Here is a 26,110-nt window from a genome sequence, read left to right as displayed (position 1 = left end):
TTGTGGTTATTGTTGTCGTGTATTAAAGAAGTCTTATGGGATGTTCGGAATGTTTATTTGTTTTTGAGAAAGGAAATAAGTGTAAATAATAGTGTGAGGATGGTGTTAGGAAAGCTTTATTTGTGTTATTTGTGGGATGCTAGGAGGGGTGGGATTGATGCGGAGGGTATTTGGAAAACGAAAAAATGGATTCATTCTGTTGATTTATCTTGATGTTTTTCATGTACTTGTAATTTTGTCTGTTTTTGATTATAAATAAAGTTCCCGATGATGAGAGGGTTGTGTGTTACAGAAAGTTTGTAATGCCAGTTTTGAAAGTATTGTTTTGAGTACTTTCATCCCTTATCTGAGGGTTTAAAAAAAAAAAAAAAAAAAAAAAATCTGTTCTTATCAGTTTAATATCTGATACGTCCCCTATCTGGGGACCATATATTAAATGGATTTTTGAGAACGGGGGCCGATTTCGAAGCTTGCTTCCGTCGCCCTATGCATTGACCCGATATGGCAGTATCTTCGGGTACAGTGCACCACCCCCTTACAGGGTTAAAAAGAAAGATTCCTACTTTCATTGCTACCTGCTTGCTGGCTAGCCAGCTAGCCAGCCCTGTGGGCCTTGCTGCTGCTGCAGCCAAAAAACAAAAGGTGGTGCTGCTGCTGCTGCTTCTGCTGCTTCTGCTTGTGTCTGGCCGCTGTTGGAGCGTCCAGGCACAGGACTTCTGCTGCTGCTGACTAAATGGCCTCCTTAATTGGATCATTTGAGTAGCCAGCACACCTGTGCAGGTAGGGCATGACATGATAGGCAGCTGCCTTGATAGCGGGTGGGTGCTGAATGTTCCTAATTGACAAAATAAGATTAATGCTTATGAAGAAATATAAAATCTCATCCCTTCCCCAATATCGCGCCACACCCCTACCCCTTAATTCCCTGGTTGAACTTGATGGACATATGTCTTTTTTCGACCGTACTAACTATGTAACTATGTAACATAACATGGGGGGGGGGTCTCCTGGCTGTTCACACAGGTGTGTCATTGCTGTACATTGACCATGCATTGCTTCTGTGGTATTGCAAAGGCAAAGACAAATGCTTCCAGCCATCCATTGCACTAATGGATTGGTCATCAGCTGGCTGTCTATGTCCCGCATCAATATAGACCAAAGTACAGAGGGTTAGGCTATGCTATTGTGCACCTACCTGATGCATCAGAAGGTGCGAGGCCCTTGCTAAATTCTGTGCACAGACTTTGAGATCTATACTTTAGACTGTATCTAAACCTGCTCCAACATGGACTGACATTCTGGCCTACTTTCAGCCGATGCGACTTGTCTGTCGCTGAACAGTCGCTTTTTATGTATTCAGCACCTATGTATAATGTTGTAAAAATGCTCTAGAAGCTAAAGTCGCAGAAATGTCACACATATTTGGCCTGCAACTTTCTGTGCGACAAATTCAGACAGGAAAAATCAGTATAAATCCTTAGAAAATTATCCCCCAGTGTCTCCATCTGCTGGCGGTATTGAATAAGCATTGCTGCACTGATGGGGTATGCATTAGACGAAAAAAAAGAAGAAAAAGAAGAATAATATGCCCAGAAAAGAGGCGAAAAGGAGAAAAACGTAAAAAAACGTGAAAAAAAAGTAAGAGGAAGAGAAGGGAAAAAAAGGTGGAAATGGGTTTAAAAGTGATTTCGGCGGAGAAATATATATATATATATATATATATATATATATATATATATATATATATATATATATATATATACGCGCACACACACACATATATATAAACGTATTCTCCGTTGAGATATTGCAGCCGCTGCTGTGTCCAGGCCCAGGAGCCTTAGCACTGTGCTGTGATGTCACTCAATACCACTGACATCACTAGGTGTAAACAACATCTCTCCTTTGCTGTGTATGTGACTATGGAGCTGTTTGGTGATGTCGTCTATTATGGCCTTCATAGAAGCAACAGGAGATTGTTGCATCCATCTAGAACCCTCAGAACTACAGTGCTATGATGTCACTCACTTCCACAGGCCTTGCAGAGTGTAAACAACAACAACCCAGCTTTGTTGTGTATGTAACCATAGGGATTTGTGATGTCACCTAGAACCTTCACAGCAGCGACAGCTTTATGAGGAGCATCAGCACTGCTCTGCCTGAGCAGAACCATCACCGCCATAGGTTGTCAAATAACCCGGGTTTAACCCACACAGGTAAGTCCAATGGGGTGCAGGCATGTCCTCTATGCTTACAGCTTCCCGTGGGTGTTGGTTTGATACCGTTTGGGGACAGCCAAGGAGGCATCTGCAGGCAACAAAGGTAGGTGTGTGCTTGTGTGTGTGTTTCCTATGCAGATCCTAAGCCCAGTGTCACATGCAAGTAGGAGGAGTAAGAAGGGTTCCTGGCAAATCCGGGTTATGGATTGCATTTAAAAAGGCCCCGTGGGAGTGCAATGGGCCCCTGTCTTGCTGCTTAGCAATAATGGTATGGGTTTAGGTTCTGCTGTGTGTACTGGTGGTTGACTGCCCCCCAGCCCAGAGTGTGCATGGAAAATTGTCTGGCAGCCTCCCTGACAGCAAGCAGTGATAGTGCCCATGAAGGGGACCTTGTTGGGCCCGCCCCTTTCACGGTTATCGCTTCTCGGCCTTTTGGCTAAGATCAAGTGTAGTATCTGTTCTTATCAGTTTAATATCTGATACGTCCCCTATCTGGGGACCATATATTAAATGGATTTTTGAGAACGGGGGCCGATTTCGAAGCTTGCTTCCGTCGCCCTATGCATTGACCCGATATGGCAGTATCTTCGGGTACAGTGCACCACCCCCTTACAGGGTTAAAAAGAAAGATTCCTACTTTCATTGCTACCTGCTTGCTGGCTAGCCAGCTAGCCAGCCCTGTGGGCCTTGCTGCTGCTGCAGCCAAAAAACAAAAGGTGGTGCTGCTGCTGCTGCTTCTGCTGCTTCTGCTTGTGTCTGGCCGCTGTTGGAGCGTCCAGGCACAGGACTTCTGCTGCTGCTGACTAAATGGCCTCCTTAATTGGATCATTTGAGTAGCCAGCACACCTGTGCAGGTAGGGCATGACATGATAGGCAGCTGCCTTGATAGCGGGTGGGTGCTGAATGTTCCTAATTGACAAAATAAGATTAATGCTTATGAAGAAATATAAAATCTCATCCCTTCCCCAATATCGCGCCACACCCCTACCCCTTAATTCCCTGGTTGAACGTGATGGACATATGTCTTTTTTCGACCGTACTAACTATGTAACTATGTAACATAACATGGGGGGGGGGGGTCTCCTGGCTGTTCACACAGGTGTGTCATTGCTGTACATTGACCATGCATTGCTTCTGTGGTATTGCAAAGGCAAAGACAAATGCTTCCAGCCATCCATTGCACTAATGGATTGGTCATCAGCTGGCTGTCTATGTCCCGCATCAATATAGACCAAAGTACAGAGGGTTAGGCTATGCTATTGTGCACCTACCTGATGCATCAGAAGGTGCGAGGCCCTTGCTAAATTCTGTGCACAGACTTTGAGATCTATGCTTTAGACTGTATCTAAACCTGCTCCAACATGGACTGACATTCTGGCCTACTTTCAGCCGATGCGACTTGTCTGTCGCTGAACAGTCGCTTTTTATGTATTCAGCACCTATGTATAATGTTGTAAAAATGCTCTAGAAGCTAAAGTCGCAGAAATGTCACACATATTTGGCCTGCAACTTTCTGTGCGACAAATTCAGACAGGAAAAATCAGTATAAATCCTTAGAAAATTATCCCCCAGTGTCTCCATCTGCTGGCGGTATTGAATAAGCATTGCTGCACTGATGGGGTATGCATTAGACGAAAAAAAAGAAGAAAAAGAAGAATAATACGCCCAGAAAAGAGGCGAAAAGGAGAAAAACGTAAAAAAACGTGAAAAAAAAGTAAGAGGAAGAGAAGGGAAAAAAAGGTGGAAATGGGTTTAAAAGTGATTTCGGCGGAGAAATATATATATATATATATATATATATATATATATATATATATATATATTTATATATACGCGCACACACACACATATATATAAACGTATTCTCCGTTGAGATATTGCAGCCGCTGCTGTGTCCAGGCCCAGGAGCCTTAGCACTGTGCTGTGATGTCACTGAATACCACTGACATCACTAGGTGTAAACAACATCTCTCCTTTGCTGTGTATGTGACTATGGAGCTGTTTGGTGATGTCGTCTATTATGGCCTTCATAGAAGCAACAGGAGATTGTTGCATCCATCTAGAACCCTCAGAACTACAGTGCTATGATGTCACTCACTTCCACAGGCCTTGCAGAGTGTAAACAACAACAACCCAGCTTTGTTGTGTATGTAACCATAGGGATTTGTGATGTCACCTAGAACCTTCACAGCAGCGACAGCTTTATGAGGAGCATCAGCACTGCTCTGCCTGAGCAGAACCATCACCGCCATAGGTTGTCAAATAACCCGGGTTTAACCCACACAGGTAAGTCCAATGGGGTGCAGGCATGTCCTCTATGCTTACAGCTTCCCGTGGGTGTTGGTTTGATACCGTTTGGGGACAGCCAAGGAGGCATCTGCAGGCAACAAAGGTAGGTGTGTGCTTGTGTGTGTGTTTCCTATGCAGATCCTAAGCCCAGTGTCACATGCAAGTAGGAGGAGTAAGAAGGGTTCCTGGCAAATCCGGGTTATGGATTGCATTTAAAAAGGCCCCGTGGGAGTGCAATGGGCCCCTGTCTTGCTGCTTAGCAATAATGGTATGGGTTTAGGTTCTGCTGTGTGTACTGGTGGTTGACTGCCCCCCAGCCCAGAGTGTGCATGGAAAATTGTCTGGCAGCCTCCCTGACAGCAAGCAGTGATAGTGCCCATGAAGGGGACCTTGTTGGGCCCGCCCCTTTCACGGTTATCGCTTCTCGGCCTTTTGGCTAAGATCAAGTGTAGTATCTGTTCTTATCAGTTTAATATCTGATACGTCCCCTATCTGGGGACCATATATTAAATGGATTTTTGAGAACGGGGGCCGATTTCGAAGCTTGCTTCCGTCGCCCTATGCATTGACCCGATATGGCAGTATCTTCGGGTACAGTGCACCACCCCCTTACAGGGTTAAAAAGAAAGATTCCTACTTTCATTGCTACCTGCTTGCTGGCTAGCCAGCTAGCCAGCCCTGTGGGCCTTGCTGCTGCTGCAGCCAAAAAACAAAAGGTGGTGCTGCTGCTGCTGCTTCTGCTGCTTCTGCTTGTGTCTGGCCGCTGTTGGAGCGTCCAGGCACAGGACTTCTGCTGCTGCTGACTAAATGGCCTCCTTAATTGGATCATTTGAGTAGCCAGCACACCTGTGCAGGTAGGGCATGACATGATAGGCAGCTGCCTTGATAGCGGGTGGGTGCTGAATGTTCCTAATTGACAAAATAAGATTAATGCTTATGAAGAAATATAAAATCTCATCCCTTCCCCAATATCGCGCCACACCCCTACCCCTTAATTCCCTGGTTGAACTTGATGGACATATGTCTTTTTTCGACCGTACTAACTATGTAACTATGTAACATAACATGGGGGGGGGGTCTCCTGGCTGTTCACACAGGTGTGTCATTGCTGTACATTGACCATGCATTGCTTCTGTGGTATTGCAAAGGCAAAGACAAATGCTTCCAGCCATCCATTGCACTAATGGATTGGTCATCAGCTGGCTGTCTATGTCCCGCATCAATATAGACCAAAGTACAGAGGGTTAGGCTATGCTATTGTGCACCTACCTGATGCATCAGAAGGTGCGAGGCCCTTGCTAAATTCTGTGCACAGACTTTGAGATCTATACTTTAGACTGTATCTAAACCTGCTCCAACATGGACTGACATTCTGGCCTACTTTCAGCCGATGCGACTTGTCTGTCGCTGAACAGTCGCTTTTTATGTATTCAGCACCTATGTATAATGTTGTAAAAATGCTCTAGAAGCTAAAGTCGCAGAAATGTCACACATATTTGGCCTGCAACTTTCTGTGCGACAAAGTCAGACAGGAAAAATCAGTATAAATCCTTAGAAAATTATCCCCCAGTGTCTCCATCTGCTGGCGGTATTGAATAAGCATTGCTGCACTGATGGGGTATGCATTAGACGAAAAAAAAGAAGAAAAAGAAGAATAATACGCCCAGAAAAGAGGCGAAAAGGAGAAAAACGTAAAAAAACGTGAAAAAAAAGTAAGAGGAAGAGAAGGGAAAAAAAGGTGGAAATGGGTTTAAAAGTGATTTCGGCGGAGAAATATATATATATATATATATATATATATATATATATATATATATATGCGCACACACACACATAGATATAAACGTATTCTCCGTTGAGATATTGCAGCCGCTGCTGTGTCCAGGCCCAGGAGCCTTAGCACTGTGCTGTGATGTCACTCAATACCACTGACATCACTAGGTGTAAACAACATCTCTCCTTTGCTGTGTATGTGACTATGGAGCTGTTTGGTGATGTCGTCTATTACGGCCTTCATAGAAGCAACAGGAGATTGTTGCATCCATCTTGAACCCTCAGAACTACAGTGCTATGATGTCACTCACTTCCACAGGCCTTGCAGAGTGTAAACAACAACAACCCAGCTTTGTTGTGTATGTAACCATAGGGATTTGTGATGTCACCTAGAACCTTCACAGCAGCGACAGCTTTATGAGGAGCATCAGCACTGCTCTGCCTGAGCAGAACCATCACCGCCATAGGTTGTCAAATAACCCGGATTTAACCCACACAGGTAAGTCCAATGGGGTGCAGGCATGTCCTCTATGCTTACAGCTTCCCGTGGGTGTTGGTTTGATACCGTTTGGGGACAGCCAAGGAGGCATCTGCAGGCAACAAAGGTAGGTGTGTGCTTGTGTGTGTGTTTCCTATGCAGATCCTAAGCCCAGTGTCACATGCAAGTAGGAGGAGTAAGAAGGGTTCCTGGCAAATCCGGGTTATGGATTGCATTTAAAAAGGCCCCGTGGGAGTGCAATGGGCCCCTGTCTTGCTGCTTAGCAATAATGGTATGGGTTTAGGTTCTGCTGTGTGTACTGGTGGTTGACTGCCCCCCAGCCCAGAGTGTGCATGGAAAATTGTCTGGCAGCCTCCCTGACAGCAAGCAGTGATAGTGCCCATGAAGGGGACCTTGTTGGGCCCGCCCCTTTCACGGTTATCGCTTCTCGGCCTTTTGGCTAAGATCAAGTGTAGTATCTGTTCTTATCAGTTTAATATCTGATACGTCCCCTATCTGGGGACCATATATTAAATGGATTTTTGAGAACGGGGGCCGATTTCGAAGCTTGCTTCCGTCGCCCTATGCATTGACCCGATATGGCAGTATCTTCGGGTACAGTGCACCACCCCCTTACAGGGTTAAAAAGAAAGATTCCTACTTTCATTGCTACCTGCTTGCTGGCTAGCCAGCTAGCCAGCCCTGTGGGCCTTGCTGCTGCTGCAGCCAAAAAACAAAAGGTGGTGCTGCTGCTGCTGCTTCTGCTGCTTCTGCTTGTGTCTGGCCGCTGTTGGAGCGTCCAGGCACAGGACTTCTGCTGCTGCTGACTAAATGGCCTCCTTAATTGGATCATTTGAGTAGCCAGCACACCTGTGCAGGTAGGGCATGACATGATAGGCAGCTGCCTTGATAGCGGGTGGGTGCTGAATGTTCCTAATTGACAAAATAAGATTAATGCTTATGAAGAAATATAAAATCTCATCCCTTCCCCAATATCGCGCCACACCCCTACCCCTTAATTCCCTGGTTGAACGTGATGGACATATGTCTTTTTTCGACCGTACTAACTATGTAACTATGTAACATAACATGGGGGGGGGGGTCTCCTGGCTGTTCACACAGGTGTGTCATTGCTGTACATTGACCATGCATTGCTTCTGTGGTATTGCAAAGGCAAAGACAAATGCTTCCAGCCATCCATTGCACTAATGGATTGGTCATCAGCTGGCTGTCTATGTCCCGCATCAATATAGACCAAAGTACAGAGGGTTAGGCTATGCTATTGTGCACCTACCTGATGCATCAGAAGGTGCGAGGCCCTTGCTAAATTCTGTGCACAGACTTTGAGATCTATGCTTTAGACTGTATCTAAACCTGCTCCAACATGGACTGACATTCTGGCCTACTTTCAGCCGATGCGACTTGTCTGTCGCTGAACAGTCGCTTTTTATGTATTCAGCACCTATGTATAATGTTGTAAAAATGCTCTAGAAGCTAAAGTCGCAGAAATGTCACACATATTTGGCCTGCAACTTTCTGTGCGACAAATTCAGACAGGAAAAATCAGTATAAATCCTTAGAAAATTATCCCCCAGTGTCTCCATCTGCTGGCGGTATTGAATAAGCATTGCTGCACTGATGGGGTATGCATTAGACGAAAAAAAAGAAGAAAAAGAAGAATAATACGCCCAGAAAAGAGGCGAAAAGGAGAAAAACGTAAAAAAACGTGAAAAAAAAGTAAGAGGAAGAGAAGGGAAAAAAAGGTGGAAATGGGTTTAAAAGTGATTTCGGCGGAGAAATATATATATATATATATATATATATATATATATATATATATACGCGCACACACACACATATATATAAACGTATTCTCCGTTGAGATATTGCAGCCGCTGCTGTGTCCAGGCCCAGGAGCCTTAGCACTGTGCTGTGATGTCACTCAATACCACTGACATCACTAGGTGTAAACAACATCTCTCCTTTGCTGTGTATGTGACTATGGAGCTGTTTGGTGATGTCGTCTATTATGGCCTTCATAGAAGCAACAGGAGATTGTTGCATCCATCTAGAACCCTCAGAACTACAGTGCTATGATGTCACTCACTTCCACAGGCCTTGCAGAGTGTAAACAACAACAACCCAGCTTTGTTGTGTATGTAACCATAGGGATTTGTGATGTCACCTAGAACCTTCACAGCAGCGACAGCTTTATGAGGAGCATCAGCACTGCTCTGCCTGAGCAGAACCATCACCGCCATAGGTTGTCAAATAACCCGGGTTTAACCCACACAGGTAAGTCCAATGGGGTGCAGGCATGTCCTCTATGCTTACAGCTTCCCGTGGGTGTTGGTTTGATACCGTTTGGGGACAGCCAAGGAGGCATCTGCAGGCAACAAAGGTAGGTGTGTGCTTGTGTGTGTGTTTCCTATGCAGATCCTAAGCCCAGTGTCACATGCAAGTAGGAGGAGTAAGAAGGGTTCCTGGCAAATCCGGGTTATGGATTGCATTTAAAAAGGCCCCGTGGGAGTGCAATGGGCCCCTGTCTTGCTGCTTAGCAATAATGGTATGGGTTTAGGTTCTGCTGTGTGTACTGGTGGTTGACTGCCCCCCAGCCCAGAGTGTGCATGGAAAATTGTCTGGCAGCCTCCCTGACAGCAAGCAGTGATAGTGCCCATGAAGGGGACCTTGTTGGGCCCGCCCCTTTCACGGTTATCGCTTCTCGGCCTTTTGGCTAAGATCAAGTGTAGTATCTGTTCTTATCAGTTTAATATCTGATACGTCCCCTATCTGGGGACCATATATTAAATGGATTTTTGAGAACGGGGGCCGATTTCGAAGCTTGCTTCCGTCGCCCTATGCATTGACCCGATATGGCAGTATCTTCGGGTACAGTGCACCACCCCCTTACAGGGTTAAAAAGAAAGATTCCTACTTTCATTGCTACCTGCTTGCTGGCTAGCCAGCTAGCCAGCCCTGTGGGCCTTGCTGCTGCTGCAGCCAAAAAACAAAAGGTGGTGCTGCTGCTGCTGCTTCTGCTGCTTCTGCTTGTGTCTGGCCGCTGTTGGAGCGTCCAGGCACAGGACTTCTGCTGCTGCTGACTAAATGGCCTCCTTAATTGGATCATTTGAGTAGCCAGCACACCTGTGCAGGTAGGGCATGACATGATAGGCAGCTGCCTTGATAGCGGGTGGGTGCTGAATGTTCCTAATTGACAAAATAAGATTAATGCTTATGAAGAAATATAAAATCTCATCCCTTCCCCAATATCGCGCCACACCCCTACCCCTTAATTCCCTGGTTGAACTTGATGGACATATGTCTTTTTTCGACCGTACTAACTATGTAACTATGTAACATAACATGGGGGGGGGGGTCTCCTGGCTGTTCACACAGGTGTGTCATTGCTGTACATTGACCATGCATTGCTTCTGTGGTATTGCAAAGGCAAAGACAAATGCTTCCAGCCATCCATTGCACTAATGGATTGGTCATCAGCTGGCTGTCTATGTCCCGCATCAATATAGACCAAAGTACAGAGGGTTAGGCTATGCTATTGTGCACCTACCTGATGCATCAGAAGGTGCGAGGCCCTTGCTAAATTCTGTGCACAGACTTTGAGATCTATGCTTTAGACTGTATCTAAACCTGCTCCAACATGGACTGACATTCTGGCCTACTTTCAGCCGATGCGACTTGTCTGTCGCTGAACAGTCGCTTTTTATGTATTCAGCACCTATGTATAATGTTGTAAAAATGCTCTAGAAGCTAAAGTCGCAGAAATGTCACACATATTTGGCCTGCAACTTTCTGTGCGACAAATTCAGACAGGAAAAATCAGTATAAATCCTTAGAAAATTATCCCCCAGTGTCTCCATCTGCTGGCGGTATTGAATAAGCATTGCTGCACTGATGGGGTATGCATTAGACGAAAAAAAAGAAGAAAAAGAAGAATAATACGCCCAGAAAAGAGGCGAAAAGGAGAAAAACGTAAAAAAACGTGAAAAAAAAGTAAGAGGAAGAGAAGGGAAAAAAAGGTGGAAATGGGTTTAAAAGTGATTTCGGCGGAGAAATATATATATATATATATATATATATATATATATATATATATATACGCGCACACACACACATATATATAAACGTATTCTCCGTTGAGATATTGCAGCCGCTGCTGTGTCCAGGCCCAGGAGCCTTAGCACTGTGCTGTGATGTCACTCAATACCACTGACATCACTAGGTGTAAACAACATCTCTCCTTTGCTGTGTATGTGACTATGGAGCTGTTTGGTGATGTCGTCTATTACGGCCTTCATAGAAGCAACAGGAGATTGTTGCATCCATCTTGAACCCTCAGAACTACAGTGCTATGATGTCACTCACTTCCACAGGCCTTGCAGAGTGTAAACAACAACAACCCAGCTTTGTTGTGTATGTAACCATAGGGATTTGTGATGTCACCTAGAACCTTCACAGCAGCGACAGCTTTATGAGGAGCATCAGCACTGCTCTGCCTGAGCAGAACCATCACCGCCATAGGTTGTCAAATAACCCGGATTTAACCCACACAGGTAAGTCCAATGGGGTGCAGGCATGTCCTCTATGCTTACAGCTTCCCGTGGGTGTTGGTTTGATACCGTTTGGGGACAGCCAAGGAGGCATCTGCAGGCAACAAAGGTAGGTGTGTGCTTGTGTGTGTGTTTCCTATGCAGATCCTAAGCCCAGTGTCACATGCAAGTAGGAGGAGTAAGAAGGGTTCCTGGCAAATCCGGGTTATGGATTGCATTTAAAAAGGCCCCGTGGGAGTGCAATGGGCCCCTGTCTTGCTGCTTAGCAATAATGGTATGGGTTTAGGTTCTGCTGTGTGTACTGGTGGTTGACTGCCCCCCAGCCCAGAGTGTGCATGGAAAATTGTCTGGCAGCCTCCCTGACAGCAAGCAGTGATAGTGCCCATGAAGGGGACCTTGTTGGGCCCGCCCCTTTCACGGTTATCGCTTCTCGGCCTTTTGGCTAAGATCAAGTGTAGTATCTGTTCTTATCAGAACAGATTACCTGGCAGGGGAGATACCATGATCGCTACGGTCTGAAGAACTCCAAGCATTGTGGTAGAGATTTTGCGTAGTACGATTGCAGTACTTTTCGTTCTTATTAGAACCGCATTTCTCTAGAGCATACCACCTGAAGATCGTCTCCTGCCTGCCTCGGAACATCTGAAGAAGGAGAAGATCTTGAAGACTGCAGCTCCGGAAGAAGCCGACGAAGAACCTGGAAGAAGGGAATCGGCGGTGAATTCCGGAACAGCGGCGAAGAGGAAGGCGGCGCAGAATCTTTTCGAAGAAACTCGCTGCCTCTGGAGAAGGATTTGCATAGCTCCTCCCACCGGGACCGGATCTGCATAGCTCCTCCCACCCGGGAAAGAAGACTTTGCGAAGCCTCTCTCCACAAGCAAGCAAGGAAGCGGAAAAGAGCCTGCTGGAAGAAGCCATGGCCTCAACCAGCAAGTCCACCCAGGAGGCTGCAGGGCAAGGCCTGGAGGTCCAGCCCCAACCACAGCAAGCTTCAACCTCCATCACGGCAAGGCAGAAGGGCGGCAGAATTCCTAACCTGGAAGCTCCAACCCTGGAGCCCTGGATGAGGCAGACTGTTGCCTTGAAGCTCAAGCCCGTGGACGGAAGGGTGCCGGACATGTCCCACGACGTGTTCTGCAAGAAGATGCTGGCGGATCAAGGCTTCCCCACGGCTGACACCCTGGGAATAGCAACCTTCTTTTCGGGAATCTTCTACATCACCTTTGCCACCATTGGGACCTGTAGAAGATACTGGGAGGTGGTGAAAGCGGCGAGTCCCGAATCCCCTTTCTCTCGCTTTGTGGGCAACTGCCTTATTCAAAGAGAGGAGAGGCGGGTGACGGTCTCAATGCGGAACCCACACACCCCAGGCACGGACATCTCGACCTTCCTGAAGCGCTTCTGCACCGTGGTGAGGGAGCCCACCCGCATCCTGAACTCACTCGGATACTGGACCTGCAAGTGGTCTGTGGTCGTCAGACTCAACAAGAACCCTGCTTCTCCAGACGGACTACAGCACCTGCCAACGACATTTTCCTTGGGCAACTCCACAGGACTTATCTTCTACCCGGACATGCCGCAGACCTGCAGGAGATGTGGCAAGATGGGCCACGAGGGCAAGGACTGTACGGAGGATGCCTGCAGGTATTGCCGTGTGACAGGTCACACGACCAAGGACTGCCCCAAGAGCAAGACCTGCAACCTCTGCGGACTGGCAGCCCACAGCTACAAGGACTGCCCCCAGAGGGAGAGAACATGGGCATCTGTGGCAGCGAGAGCACCGAAGCCAGCCCCAGCTCCGGAGCCAACACCACGGATGGCCAAGCCGACCAAGGAGGGTAAGAAGGCGAAAGCCACCAGCCCTGCCCCGTCCCGCCCCTCCCCTGCCCCTCCCGCCCCATCCCCTGCCCCTCCCGCCCCATCTCCGGCCCCATCCCGCCCCACCCCTGCCCCATCCCGTCCCACCCCTGCCCCATCCCGTCCCACCCCTGCCCCTCCTGCCCCATCCCGTCCCACCCCCGCCCCTCCTGCCCCATCCCGTCCCACCCCCGCCCCTCCTGCCCCATCCCGCCCCACCCCCGCCCCCCGTACCCCACCCCGGCCCACCCCTGCCCCCCGTACCCCACCCCGGCCCACCCCTGCCCCGTCCTCCCCTGCCCGGCCCACCCCTGCCCCGTCCTCCCCTGCCCGGCCCACCCCTGCCCCGTCCTCCCCTGCCCGGGCACTCTCTCCTGCCCCCCGCCCCACCCAGCCTCCTTTCTCTCCTGGCCCAGCAGCACCTAACCCCCCTCCAGCTGCTGGTGCCCGCCCTTCGGAGGACTTTCCTGTGCTTCCTCCCCCAGGTACCATACAGAGGAAGAGGAAAGGAAGGGACAACGTATCAGAAGAGTCCCACAAAAGAAAGATAATCGAGACCTGCGAGACCCCTCAAGCTTCAGATGAGGAGGAGGAGATGGAGCAGGTCTGCGAGAGCCTTGAGGCTTCAGAAGGAGAGGAGGTGATGGAGCAGGCCCAAGTGGAGCAGGTCCAAGCAGAGCCAGTCCAAGCTCAATCTATGGAGGAGCTGCTGCAGGACCCAGAGGTTAAGAAAATCCTGGACACTCCGTCCAACACGGTCTACGACGAGTTCTTGGAAGGGCGCTACGAGAAGCCACACGAGCCGACAGGCGCCAGAGAAGAGGACCCGTCCGACCAGACTGGTAACTAGTATCAGAACTAACCTCTCTTTTTATTCCCATGGCTGATCTCAACATCTTCTGCATTAATGTGAGGAGTATTAGAGCTTGGTTTAGATTTCAGACTGTTCTTACGTTCTTAGATTCCCAGAGGTGTGATGTTTACATGTTGCAGGAATGTGCTTTGTCTGCTTCTAGGTCTTACAACCATCTGGCCAGGCAGTGGCCTCACGGCCCTTCCTACTGGTCTGGTGGGGGCGACAATAGGTCTGCGGGGGTGGCCATCCTGATCAGGGGAGGTAACTTTGCACTTGATTCCGTCCGGGAGCTCGTCTGTGGCAGACTTCTTGTCGCAGACGGTTCCTGGGCGGGTGAGCCCGTGCGGCTCATCAACGTGTATGCCTCCCCTGAGAGGGATGTCCGACTGGAGGTTCTCCAGGCCCTGCGGGCTGAACTCGCCACCACTAGAGCAGTAGTGTTGGGTGGTGACTTCAACTGCCCCATTGAGGTGGACGGGCGCAGTTCTGGCACATCCGCCAACCTGGACGTGACGTCTAAACTGCTGATTGAGATGGTGACGGAGGCATCCTTGCAGGACGTTGTCGGGTCCATCGGGAACGGCTCTGTAAACTATACGTGGAGCCGCCCCGATGGCTCGCTCCGTTCTCGGATAGACTTCATCTTCACTTCGAGAGCAGTCAGAAAGGTGTCGTACTCTATGGTCCCCTGCTTCTTCTCTGACCACAGGGCCATTCGATTCCGGGGGACTCTGGGCCATGGATTCCCACCTGGCCCGGGCTCCTGGAAGTTGAATTGTGCCCTGTTGGAGCAGAGGGAGGTCATGGAGGAACTTAGGGATGCTTACCTTGTATGGCGAAATGACAAATGTCTGTTCAAGTGCATCAGCGATTGGTGGGAATATGTTAAAGTCGAATTCCGTTGTTTCTTTCAGGCAAAAGGCAGACAACAGGCGTGTGCGAAGAAGTGGGACTTGAGGAAACTGCAGCGCGAGCTGCGGTCCCTGCAGGACCTGCTCCAGTGTGGCTGGGACGTCAGGGAGGAGCTGGAGGAGACCAAAAAGAGCTTGAAAAGGCACTTTGAGGAGGAATCCAAGCGAATCGTCTTTCGTTCCAAGGTGGAGAACCTGGAGAAGGGTGAGAAATGTAACTCTTTCTTTTTCAGGAAGCTCCATGCCGGCCACACGCCCCTGACTGAGCTACGAGATGAGACCGGACACATGAGGAGCGGCAAGGAGGAAGTGATGGGGGTCGTCCACGACTTCTACAGCAACCTCTACGCCCCCAAGTCATCCGACCCCGAAGCCGCCGAGAGGTTCCTGTCAGGTGTCACTAACGTTGTTGATCCCGCAGGTGCGGCGGCTATGGACGATCCCTTGACGGTGGGGGAGCTGCTCTCTGCCGCTAAATCCTTTAAGCCCAGCAGGACCCCGGGCAGTGACGGTCTCCCGGCCGAGCTCTACGTAGCGCTGGGTGACCTGATCTGTCCGGACCTGTTGGAGGTGTACGAGGAGATGGTGGTGGGGGGCAGAATGCCTCCGTCGTTGAGGGAAGGGATGATCACGATCTTGTATAAGCGGAAGGGGGAGAGATGTGACCTGAAAAACTGGCGTCCCATCTCTCTCCTGAACGTGGACTACAAGATCCTCGCCAAGGTGCTGGCCAACAGGCTGAAACCTGTCATGGGGCAGATCGTCCATCCGGACCAGACCTGCAGCATTCCTGGCCGCAGGATTGCCGACAGCCTTGCCCTTGTGAGAGACACGGTCCATTACATCCAGGACCGCGGGGGCCGCGCCGCCCTGGTCAGCTTAGATCAGGAGAAGGCGTTCGACCGTGTCTCCCACGCATTCATGGACAGGGTTTTGCGCAGGCTGGGTCTGGGGAAGATGTTTTGCTCTTTTGTTAACGTTATGTATTTTGACATTTACAGCACGGTGTTGGTGAACGGCTGGAAGACTGACCCCTTTCCTATTCTTTCAGGGGTTAGACAAGGCTGCCCTCTTTCACCTCTCCTTTTTGTTTGTGTTATAGAGCTCTTCGCTGAGACTATCCGGCAGAATGGAGAGATCAGAGGGATCACCGCACCAGGACCAGATCGCCACGAGGTCAAGTGCTCGCTCTACATGGACGACGTGACCGTCTTCTGCGCTGACCAGCGTTCGGTGACTGCACTCGTCCAGACCTGCGAGGACTTCGGCAGAGCTTCGGGGGCAAAAGTCAACTGCGGGAAGTCGGAGGCCATGCTCTTCGGGGAATGGCACCTGGCTTCTTCCGCCCCCTTCCCCTTTGCCGTTAAGCCGGACTTCATTCAAATTCTTGGAGTCTGGTTCGGGAAGGAAGGAGCGGCCCTTAAGTCTTGGCAAGACCGACTAGGAAGGATAAACTCGAAGATCGGACTGTGGAGCTCCAGAAAGCTCACGATGGAAGGCAAGGCACTTGTCCTGCGGAGTGAAGTTTTGCCTGTGCTCCAATATACCGCACAGGCCTGGCCTCCCCATACCACCGTTTGCAAGGCCATCACCCGGACAGTGTTTGGCTTCGTCTGGGGCAAAATGGACAGAGTCAAGAGGACCGTGATGTACAAGGAACCCCGCAAGGGTGGGAAGGGAATACCCGACATCCCCTCTCTGCTGAGGGCCTCCTTTGCATGTGTCACGGTGCAGCGGACTCTTGTAGAAAAGACTGGCTCAGCGGGCAGGTCCATGTCTCGCTTGCTTCTCATGCCCCTCTGGAGACAGCTGGGCTGGGACAAGTGGGACAGCTCCATCCCTTACAACTGGAACACTCCCTGGTTCTATGGGGATGTTGTCCGGTTTGTGAGGGAGCACCAGCTGGAAGGACTGAAACCAGACCTATGGAAGCCAAAGACAATCCACAAGCTCATCCGAGCTAAGGACTCGACCGAGCTGGTTCCGGGACTCCCCGCAGCCACTGCAGAGACAGTTTGGAACAATGTGGCCTCAAAGCGGCTTACCAATGGACACAAGGACTTGTCGTGGATGGCCGTCATGGGAGGTCTCTCTCTCAGGTCATTCATGCATGCCCGCAACCTGTGCAAGACCCGGTACTGCCCCCGTTGCCCCTACGTGGAGGAAACATCTTTCCACGTGTTTTGGCAGTGCCCCTTTGCACAGGGTCTGTTGGACGCCCTAGAACAGGAACTCAGAGACTCAGTGCCCAGGAGCTGCCTATCGTACCATTCGGTGCTTTACGGCCTGTTCCCTGGGACCCACGACGTGGAGGCCATCCAGGAGGCCTGGCGCCTTATGAACTGTTTTAAGGACGCAGTGTGGCTTGCCAGGAACCGCCTCGTGATCAACAGGGAAAACATGTCCGTCCGGGACTGCCGCAGGTTCATCAAGAACCTGCTTAGAGACTATTCCATCTTGGACAGCTCGGCCGTTGATGAGGAAGAAGAGGAGTGAAGACCCCTCTCCTTCTCCCATGTCTCCCTGAAGATACAGCCCAACAGTTTGGCCCTGTGATCCGCCCCCTCCCTACCCCCACATAGTCGCCCACACCCCTACCCCGATCACAGATTGTATTATTTGGTTTTTGTTTGATCTCTTGTGCCTTTATATTGCAGGATTGAGCTGAATGTTAGAGTAGCATGGTGTGCGATGTATAGCTTAGGGAACCTTTGCTGTGTATTGTACTATCATGCTTTGTGTGACTGTAATTTATTGTACGACTTGTAATGACTGAACGGAAAATAAAGCTCTTTCAATCAAAAAAAAATCTGTTCTTATCAGTTTAATATCTGATACGTCCCCTATCTGGGGACCATATATTAAATGGATTTTTGAGAACGGGGGCCGATTTCGAAGCTTGCTTCCGTCGCCCTATGCATTGACCCGATATGGCAGTATCTTCGGGTACAGTGCACCACCCCCTTACAGGGTTAAAAAGAAAGATTCCTACTTTCATTGCTACCTGCTTGCTGGCTAGCCAGCTAGCCAGCCCTGTGGGCCTTGCTGCTGCTGCAGCCAAAAAACAAAAGGTGGTGCTGCTGCTGCTGCTTCTGCTGCTTCTGCTTGTGTCTGGCCGCTGTTGGAGCGTCCAGGCACAGGACTTCTGCTGCTGCTGACTAAATGGCCTCCTTAATTGGATCATTTGAGTAGCCAGCACACCTGTGCAGGTAGGGCATGACATGATAGGCAGCTGCCTTGATAGCGGGTGGGTGCTGAATGTTCCTAATTGACAAAATAAGATTAATGCTTATGAAGAAATATAAAATCTCATCCCTTCCCCAATATCGCGCCACACCCCTACCCCTTAATTCCCTGGTTGAACTTGATGGACATATGTCTTTTTTCGACCGTACTAACTATGTAACTATGTAACATAACATGGGGGGGGGGGTCTCCTGGCTGTTCACACAGGTGTGTCATTGCTGTACATTGACCATGCATTGCTTCTGTGGTATTGCAAAGGCAAAGACAAATGCTTCCAGCCATCCATTGCACTAATGGATTGGTCATCAGCTGGCTGTCTATGTCCCGCATCAATATAGACCAAAGTACAGAGGGTTAGGCTATGCTATTGTGCACCTACCTGATGCATCAGAAGGTGCGAGGCCCTTGCTAAATTCTGTGCACAGACTTTGAGATCTATACTTTAGACTGTATCTAAACCTGCTCCAACATGGACTGACATTCTGGCCTACTTTCAGCCGATGCGACTTGTCTGTCGCTGAACAGTCGCTTTTTATGTATTCAGCACCTATGTATAATGTTGTAAAAATGCTCTAGAAGCTAAAGTCGCAGAAATGTCACACATATTTGGCCTGCAACTTTCTGTGCGACAAATTCAGACAGGAAAAATCAGTATAAATCCTTAGAAAATTATCCCCCAGTGTCTCCATCTGCTGGCGGTATTGAATAAGCATTGCTGCACTGATGGGGTATGCATTAGACGAAAAAAAAGAAGAAAAAGAAGAATAATACGCCCAGAAAAGAGGCGAAAAGGAGAAAAACGTAAAAAAACGTGAAAAAAAAGTAAGAGGAAGAGAAGGGAAAAAAAGGTGGAAATGGGTTTAAAAGTGATTTCGGCGGAGAAATATATATATATATATATATATATATATATATATATATATATATATATATATATACGCGCACACACACACATATATATAAACGTATTCTCCGTTGAGATATTGCAGCCGCTGCTGTGTCCAGGCCCAGGAGCCTTAGCACTGTGCTGTGATGTCACTCAATACCACTGACATCACTAGGTGTAAACAACATCTCTCCTTTGCTGTGTATGTGACTATGGAGCTGTTTGGTGATGTCGTCTATTATGGCCTTCATAGAAGCAACAGGAGATTGTTGCATCCATCTAGAACCCTCAGAACTACAGTGCTATGATGTCACTCACTTCCACAGGCCTTGCAGAGTGTAAACAACAACAACCCAGCTTTGTTGTGTATGTAACCATAGGGATTTGTGATGTCACCTAGAACCTTCACAGCAGCGACAGCTTTATGAGGAGCATCAGCACTGCTCTGCCTGAGCAGAACCATCACCGCCATAGGTTGTCAAATAACCCGGGTTTAACCCACACAGGTAAGTCCAATGGGGTGCAGGCATGTCCTCTATGCTTACAGCTTCCCGTGGGTGTTGGTTTGATACCGTTTGGGGACAGCCAAGGAGGCATCTGCAGGCAACAAAGGTAGGTGTGTGCTTGTGTGTGTGTTTCCTATGCAGATCCTAAGCCCAGTGTCACATGCAAGTAGGAGGAGTAAGAAGGGTTCCTGGCAAATCCGGGTTATGGATTGCATTTAAAAAGGCCCCGTGGGAGTGCAATGGGCCCCTGTCTTGCTGCTTAGCAATAATGGTATGGGTTTAGGTTCTGCTGTGTGTACTGGTGGTTGACTGCCCCCCAGCCCAGAGTGTGCATGGAAAATTGTCTGGCAGCCTCCCTGACAGCAAGCAGTGATAGTGCCCATGAAGGGGACCTTGTTGGGCCCGCCCCTTTCACGGTTATCGCTTCTCGGCCTTTTGGCTAAGATCAAGTGTAGTATCTGTTCTTATCAGTTTAATATCTGATACGTCCCCTATCTGGGGACCATATATTAAATGGATTTTTGAGAACGGGGGCCGATTTCGAAGCTTGCTTCCGTCGCCCTATGCATTGACCCGATATGGCAGTATCTTCGGGTACAGTGCACCACCCCCTTACAGGGTTAAAAAGAAAGATTCCTACTTTCATTGCTACCTGCTTGCTGGCTAGCCAGCTAGCCAGCCCTGTGGGCCTTGCTGCTGCTGCAGCCAAAAAACAAAAGGTGGTGCTGCTGCTTCTGCTGCTTCTGCTTGTGTCTGGCCGCTGTTGGAGCGTCCAGGCACAGGACTTCTGCTGCTGCTGACTAAATGGCCTCCTTAATTGGATCATTTGAGTAGCCAGCACACCTGTGCAGGTAGGGCATGACATGATAGGCAGCTGCCTTGATAGCGGGTGGGTGCTGAATGTTCCTAATTGACAAAATAAGATTAATGCTTATGAAGAAATATAAAATCTCATCCCTTCCCCAATATCGCGCCACACCCCTACCCCTTAATTCCCTGGTTGAACTTGATGGACATATGTCTTTTTTCGACCGTACTAACTATGTAACTATGTAACATAACATGGGGGGGGGTCTCCTGGCTGTTCACACAGGTGTGTCATTGCTGTACATTGACCATGCATTGCTTCTGTGGTATTGCAAAGGCAAAGACAAATGCTTCCAGCCATCCATTGCACTAATGGATTGGTCATCAGCTGGCTGTCTATGTCCCGCATCAATATAGACCAAAGTACAGAGGGTTAGGCTATGCTATTGTGCACCTACCTGATGCATCAGAAGGTGCGAGGCCCTTGCTAAATTCTGTGCACAGACTTTGAGATCTATACTTTAGACTGTATCTAAACCTGCTCCAACATGGACTGACATTCTGGCCTACTTTCAGCCGATGCGACTTGTCTGTCGCTGAACAGTCGCTTTTTATGTATTCAGCACCTATGTATAATGTTGTAAAAATGCTCTAGAAGCTAAAGTCGCAGAAATGTCACACATATTTGGCCTGCAACTTTCTGTGCGACAAATTCAGACAGGAAAAATCAGTATAAATCCTTAGAAAATTATCCCCCAGTGTCTCCATCTGCTGGCGGTATTGAATAAGCATTGCTGCACTGATGGGGTATGCATTAGACGAAAAAAAAGAAGAAAAAGAAGAATAATACGCCCAGAAAAGAGGCGAAAAGGAGAAAAACGTAAAAAAACGTGAAAAAAAAGTAAGAGGAAGAGAAGGGAAAAAAAGGTGGAAATGGGTTTAAAAGTGATTTCAGCGGAGAAATATATATATATATATATATATATATATATATATATATATATATATACGCGCACACACACACATATATATAAACGTATTCTCCGTTGAGATATTGCAGCCGCTGCTGTGTCCAGGCCCAGGAGCCTTAGCACTGTGCTGTGATGTCACTCAATACCACTGACATCACTAGGTGTAAACAACATCTCTCCTTTGCTGTGTATGTGACTATGGAGCTGTTTGGTGATGTCGTCTATTATGGCCTTCATAGAAGCAACAGGAGATTGTTGCATCCATCTAGAACCCTCAGAACTACAGTGCTATGATGTCACTCACTTCCACAGGCCTTGCAGAGTGTAAACAACAACAACCCAGCTTTGTTGTGTATGTAACCATAGGGATTTGTGATGTCACCTAGAACCTTCACAGCAGCGACAGCTTTATGAGGAGCATCAGCACTGCTCTGCCTGAGCAGAACCATCACCGCCATAGGTTGTCAAATAACCCGGGTTTAACCCACACAGGTAAGTCCAATGGGGTGCAGGCATGTCCTCTATGCTTACAGCTTCCCGTGGGTGTTGGTTTGATACCGTTTGGGGACAGCCAAGGAGGCATCTGCAGGCAACAAAGGTAGGTGTGTGCTTGTGTGTGTGTTTCCTATGCAGATCCTAAGCCCAGTGTCACATGCAAGTAGGAGGAGTAAGAAGGGTTCCTGGCAAATCCGGGTTATGGATTGCATTTAAAAAGGCCCCGTGGGAGTGCAATGGGCCCCTGTCTTGCTGCTTAGCAATAATGGTATGGGTTTAGGTTCTGCTGTGTGTACTGGTGGTTGACTGCCCCCCAGCCCAGAGTGTGCATGGAAAATTGTCTGGCAGCCTCCCTGACAGCAAGCAGTGATAGTGCCCATGAAGGGGACCTTGTTGGGCCCGCCCCTTTCACGGTTATCGCTTCTCGGCCTTTTGGCTAAGATCAAGTGTAGTATCTGTTCTTATCAGTTTTCATGCTGGTGGGGATGGGTGCTGCATGGAGGATGCAGGTGTACCAGGGCTTTCCGGGGCTGGTTCTGAGGAATCAGCTCGACGGCTGCCCCGATGTGACCTGTTCCCTCCGGGTCTCGCCATGAGGCTGAGAGGGTCTAGAGCCGAGGTACTTTTGTGCCTCGGGGAGTGGTGACCCCGAGGTGCCGAAACTCACTGGGAGAATAGGCTCACTGAGTTGAAGCACGGGCACCATAATCTCTTCACCTTGTGGCACTCACCTCTTGATTCCCGGCCTTCTGGCTAGGATCAGAGAAATTTTTATAGATCCGGCCGGATGTCCGGGCAGTATATCTGCACACATTCACTTATTTATTTATTTTTTGTCTCACTGTGTCACTTTTTGCGTGTTGTGTGTTCACAGGATTTGTCAGGATGCGGTAGCCCTTCTGGGTGTCCCTCCTGGCGGTCTAGGGGAGGTGTGTGTGGCCATTAGGTTCCGCACCTCCCTGCAAACACCCCCGGGTACTCCTGCTTCGCAGGGTACCTACCGTAATCGGCTCTGCGGGCAGATACCTTGGCTAACGCCAAGGGGGATGCCGGGAGCATTTGTGGTCTCCTAGTAGCTTCGGCGAAAAGGGACATCGAACCTGGAACCTCGCAGGTACCTTTTGGTCCGGAGGCGAAGGGTAAGGTTTGTTGGGGGGCCTCTCTCCTATCGGAGAAGGGCTTGCGATAGACCGCATCCTTTGTGCACGTTTTTTTAGTGTAACACGTTTGCACTTTTTCTTGCACTTTGGGTGAATCGAAAGCACGTTCCTCGGCTTTAGATAAAAAAAAAAAAAAAAAAAAAATCTGTTCTTATCAGTTTAATATCTGATACGTCCCCTATCTGGGGACCATATATTAAATGGATTTTTGAGAACGGGGGCCGATTTCGAAGCTTGCTTCCGTCGCCCTATGCATTGACCCGATATGGCAGTATCTTCGGGTACAGTGCACCACCCCCTTACAGGGTTAAAAAGAAAGATTCCTACTTTCATTGCTACCTGCTTGCTGGCTAGCCAGCTAGCCAGCCCTGTGGGCCTTGCTGCTGCTGCAGCCAAAAAACAAAAGGTGGTGCTGCTGCTTCTGCTGCTTCTGCTTGTGTCTGGCCGCTGTTGGAGCGTCCAGGCACAGGACTTCTGCTGCTGCTGACTAAATGGCCTCCTTAATTGGATCATTTGAGTAGCCAGCACACCTGTGCAGGTAGGGCATGACATGATAGGCAGCTGCCTTGATAGCGGGTGGGTGCTGAATGTTCCTAATTGACAAAATAAGATTAATGCTTATGAAGAAATATAAAATCTCATCCCTTCCCCAATATCGCGCCACACCCCTACCCCTTAATTCCCTGGTTGAACTTGATGGACATATGTCTTTTTTCGACCGTACTAACTATGTAACTATGTAACATAACATGGGGGGGGGGTCTCCTGGCTGTTCACACAGGTGTGTCATTGCTGTACATTGACCATGCATTGCTTCTGTGGTATTGCAAAGGCAAAGACAAATGCTTCCAGCCATCCATTGCACTAATGGATTGGTCATCAGCTGGCTGTCTATGTCCCGCATCAATATAGACCAAAGTACAGAGGGTTAGGCTATGCTATTGTGCACCTACCTGATGCATCAGAAGGTGCGAGGCCCTTGCTAAATTCTGTGCACAGACTTTGAGATCTATACTTTAGACTGTATCTAAACCTGCTCCAACATGGACTGACATTCTGGCCTACTTTCAGCCGATGCGACTTGTCTGTCGCTGAACAGTCGCTTTTTATGTATTCAGCACCTATGTATAATGTTGTAAAAATGCTCTAGAAGCTAAAGTCGCAGAAATGTCACACATATTTGGCCTGCAACTTTCTGTGCGACAAATTCAGACAGGAAAAATCAGTATAAATCCTTAGAAAATTATCCCCCAGTGTCTCCATCTGCTGGCGGTATTGAATAAGCATTGCTGCACTGATGGGGTATGCATTAGACGAAAAAAAAGAAGAAAAAGAAGAATAATACGCCCAGAAAAGAGGCGAAAAGGAGAAAAACGTAAAAAAACGTGAAAAAAAAGTAAGAGGAAGAGAAGGGAAAAAAAGGTGGAAATGGGTTTAAAAGTGATTTCGGCGGAGAAATATATATATATATATATATATATATATATATATATATATATATATATATATACGCGCACACACACACATATATATAAACGTATTCTCCGTTGAGATATTGCAGCCGCTGCTGTGTCCAGGCCCAGGAGCCTTAGCACTGTGCTGTGATGTCACTCAATACCACTGACATCACTAGGTGTAAACAACATCTCTCCTTTGCTGTGTATGTGACTATGGAGCTGTTTGGTGATGTCGTCTATTATGGCCTTCATAGAAGCAACAGGAGATTGTTGCATCCATCTAGAACCCTCAGAACTACAGTGCTATGATGTCACTCACTTCCACAGGCCTTGCAGAGTGTAAACAACAACAACCCAGCTTTGTTGTGTATGTAACCATAGGGATTTGTGATGTCACCTAGAACCTTCACAGCAGCGACAGCTTTATGAGGAGCATCAGCACTGCTCTGCCTGAGCAGAACCATCACCGCCATAGGTTGTCAAATAACCCGGGTTTAACCCACACAGGTAAGTCCAATGGGGTGCAGGCATGTCCTCTATGCTTACAGCTTCCCATGGGTGTTGGTTTGATACCGTTTGGGGACAGCCAAGGAGGCATCTGCAGGCAACAAAGGTAGGTGTGTGCTTGTGTGTGTGTTTCCTATGCAGATCCTAAGCCCAGTGTCACATGCAAGTAGGAGGAGTAAGAAGGGTTCCTGGCAAATCCGGGTTATGGATTGCATTTAAAAAGGCCCCGTGGGAGTGCAATGGGCCCCTGTCTTGCTGCTTAGCAATAATGGTATGGGTTTAGGTTCTGCTGTGTGTACTGGTGGTTGACTGCCCCCCAGCCCAGAGTGTGCATGGAAAATTGTCTGGCAGCCTCCCTGACAGCAAGCAGTGATAGTGCCCATGAAGGGGACCTTGTTGGGCCCGCCCCTTTCACGGTTATCGCTTCTCGGCCTTTTGGCTAAGATCAAGTGTAGTATCTGTTCTTATCAGTTTAATATCTGATACGTCCCCTATCTGGGGACCATATATTAAATGGATTTTTGAGAACGGGGGCCGATTTCGAAGCTTGCTTCCGTCGCCCTATGCATTGACCCGATATGGCAGTATCTTCGGGTACAGTGCACCACCCCCTTACAGGGTTAAAAAGAAAGATTCCTACTTTCATTGCTACCTGCTTGCTGGCTAGCCAGCTAGCCAGCCCTGTGGGCCTTGCTGCTGCTGCAGCCAAAAAACAAAAGGTGGTGCTGCTGCTGCTGCTTCTGCTGCTTCTGCTTGTGTCTGGCCGCTGTTGGAGCGTCCAGGCACAGGACTTCTGCTGCTGCTGACTAAATGGCCTCCTTAATTGGATCATTTGAGTAGCCAGCACACCTGTGCAGGTAGGGCATGACATGATAGGCAGCTGCCTTGATAGCGGGTGGGTGCTGAATGTTCCTAATTGACAAAATAAGATTAATGCTTATGAAGAAATATAAAATCTCATCCCTTCCCCAATATCGCGCCACACCCCTACCCCTTAATTCCCTGGTTGAACTTGATGGACATATGTCTTTTTTCGACCGTACTAACTATGTAACTATGTAACATAACATGGGGGGGGGGTCTCCTGGCTGTTCACACAGGTGTGTCATTGCTGTACATTGACC

At 48.6% G+C, this 26,110-nt stretch overlaps 8 non-coding genes and 3 pseudogenes across 8 annotated transcripts; all 11 read left to right on the top strand.

The window, feature by feature from the left end:
- Positions 1 to 337: 337 nt before the first annotated feature.
- LOC130344790 (U2 spliceosomal RNA) lies at positions 338 to 533 on the top strand. The gene has a single exon (XR_008883623.1). It is a non-coding gene; the product is annotated as a U2 spliceosomal RNA (small nuclear RNA).
- A 2,102-nt stretch (positions 534 to 2,635) lies between these two features.
- Positions 2,636 to 2,826, top strand: LOC130344848 (U2 spliceosomal RNA). The gene has a single exon (XR_008883669.1). It is a non-coding gene; the product is annotated as a U2 spliceosomal RNA (small nuclear RNA).
- A 2,098-nt stretch (positions 2,827 to 4,924) lies between these two features.
- On the top strand, positions 4,925 to 5,115 carry LOC130344847 (U2 spliceosomal RNA). The gene has a single exon (XR_008883668.1). It is a non-coding gene; the product is annotated as a U2 spliceosomal RNA (small nuclear RNA).
- Positions 5,116 to 7,199: 2,084 nt separating this feature from the next.
- On the top strand, positions 7,200 to 7,390 carry LOC130344845 (U2 spliceosomal RNA). Its single transcript, XR_008883666.1, has one exon. It is a non-coding gene; the product is annotated as a U2 spliceosomal RNA (small nuclear RNA).
- A 2,083-nt stretch (positions 7,391 to 9,473) lies between these two features.
- On the top strand, positions 9,474 to 9,664 carry LOC130344844 (U2 spliceosomal RNA). Its single transcript, XR_008883665.1, has one exon. It is a non-coding gene; the product is annotated as a U2 spliceosomal RNA (small nuclear RNA).
- Positions 9,665 to 11,749: 2,085 nt separating this feature from the next.
- Positions 11,750 to 11,919, top strand: LOC130344798 (U2 spliceosomal RNA; annotated as a pseudogene).
- Positions 11,920 to 17,736: 5,817 nt separating this feature from the next.
- On the top strand, positions 17,737 to 17,913 carry LOC130344788 (U2 spliceosomal RNA; annotated as a pseudogene).
- A 2,095-nt stretch (positions 17,914 to 20,008) lies between these two features.
- LOC130344843 (U2 spliceosomal RNA) lies at positions 20,009 to 20,199 on the top strand. The gene has a single exon (XR_008883664.1). It is a non-coding gene; the product is annotated as a U2 spliceosomal RNA (small nuclear RNA).
- Positions 20,200 to 22,278: 2,079 nt separating this feature from the next.
- On the top strand, positions 22,279 to 22,438 carry LOC130344797 (U2 spliceosomal RNA; annotated as a pseudogene).
- A 693-nt stretch (positions 22,439 to 23,131) lies between these two features.
- Positions 23,132 to 23,319, top strand: LOC130344792 (U2 spliceosomal RNA). Its single transcript, XR_008883624.1, has one exon. It is a non-coding gene; the product is annotated as a U2 spliceosomal RNA (small nuclear RNA).
- A 2,086-nt stretch (positions 23,320 to 25,405) lies between these two features.
- On the top strand, positions 25,406 to 25,596 carry LOC130344842 (U2 spliceosomal RNA). Its single transcript, XR_008883663.1, has one exon. It is a non-coding gene; the product is annotated as a U2 spliceosomal RNA (small nuclear RNA).
- The last annotated feature ends 514 nt before the right edge of the window (positions 25,597 to 26,110 follow it).

This window comes from Hyla sarda, unplaced genomic scaffold (genome assembly GCF_029499605.1).
Source record: "Hyla sarda isolate aHylSar1 unplaced genomic scaffold, aHylSar1.hap1 scaffold_735, whole genome shotgun sequence".
NCBI classification, from domain to species: Eukaryota; Metazoa; Chordata; class Amphibia; order Anura; family Hylidae; genus Hyla; species Hyla sarda.
Note: the sequence above shows the minus strand (reverse complement) of the source record. Positions and strands in the feature narration are given on the sequence as shown.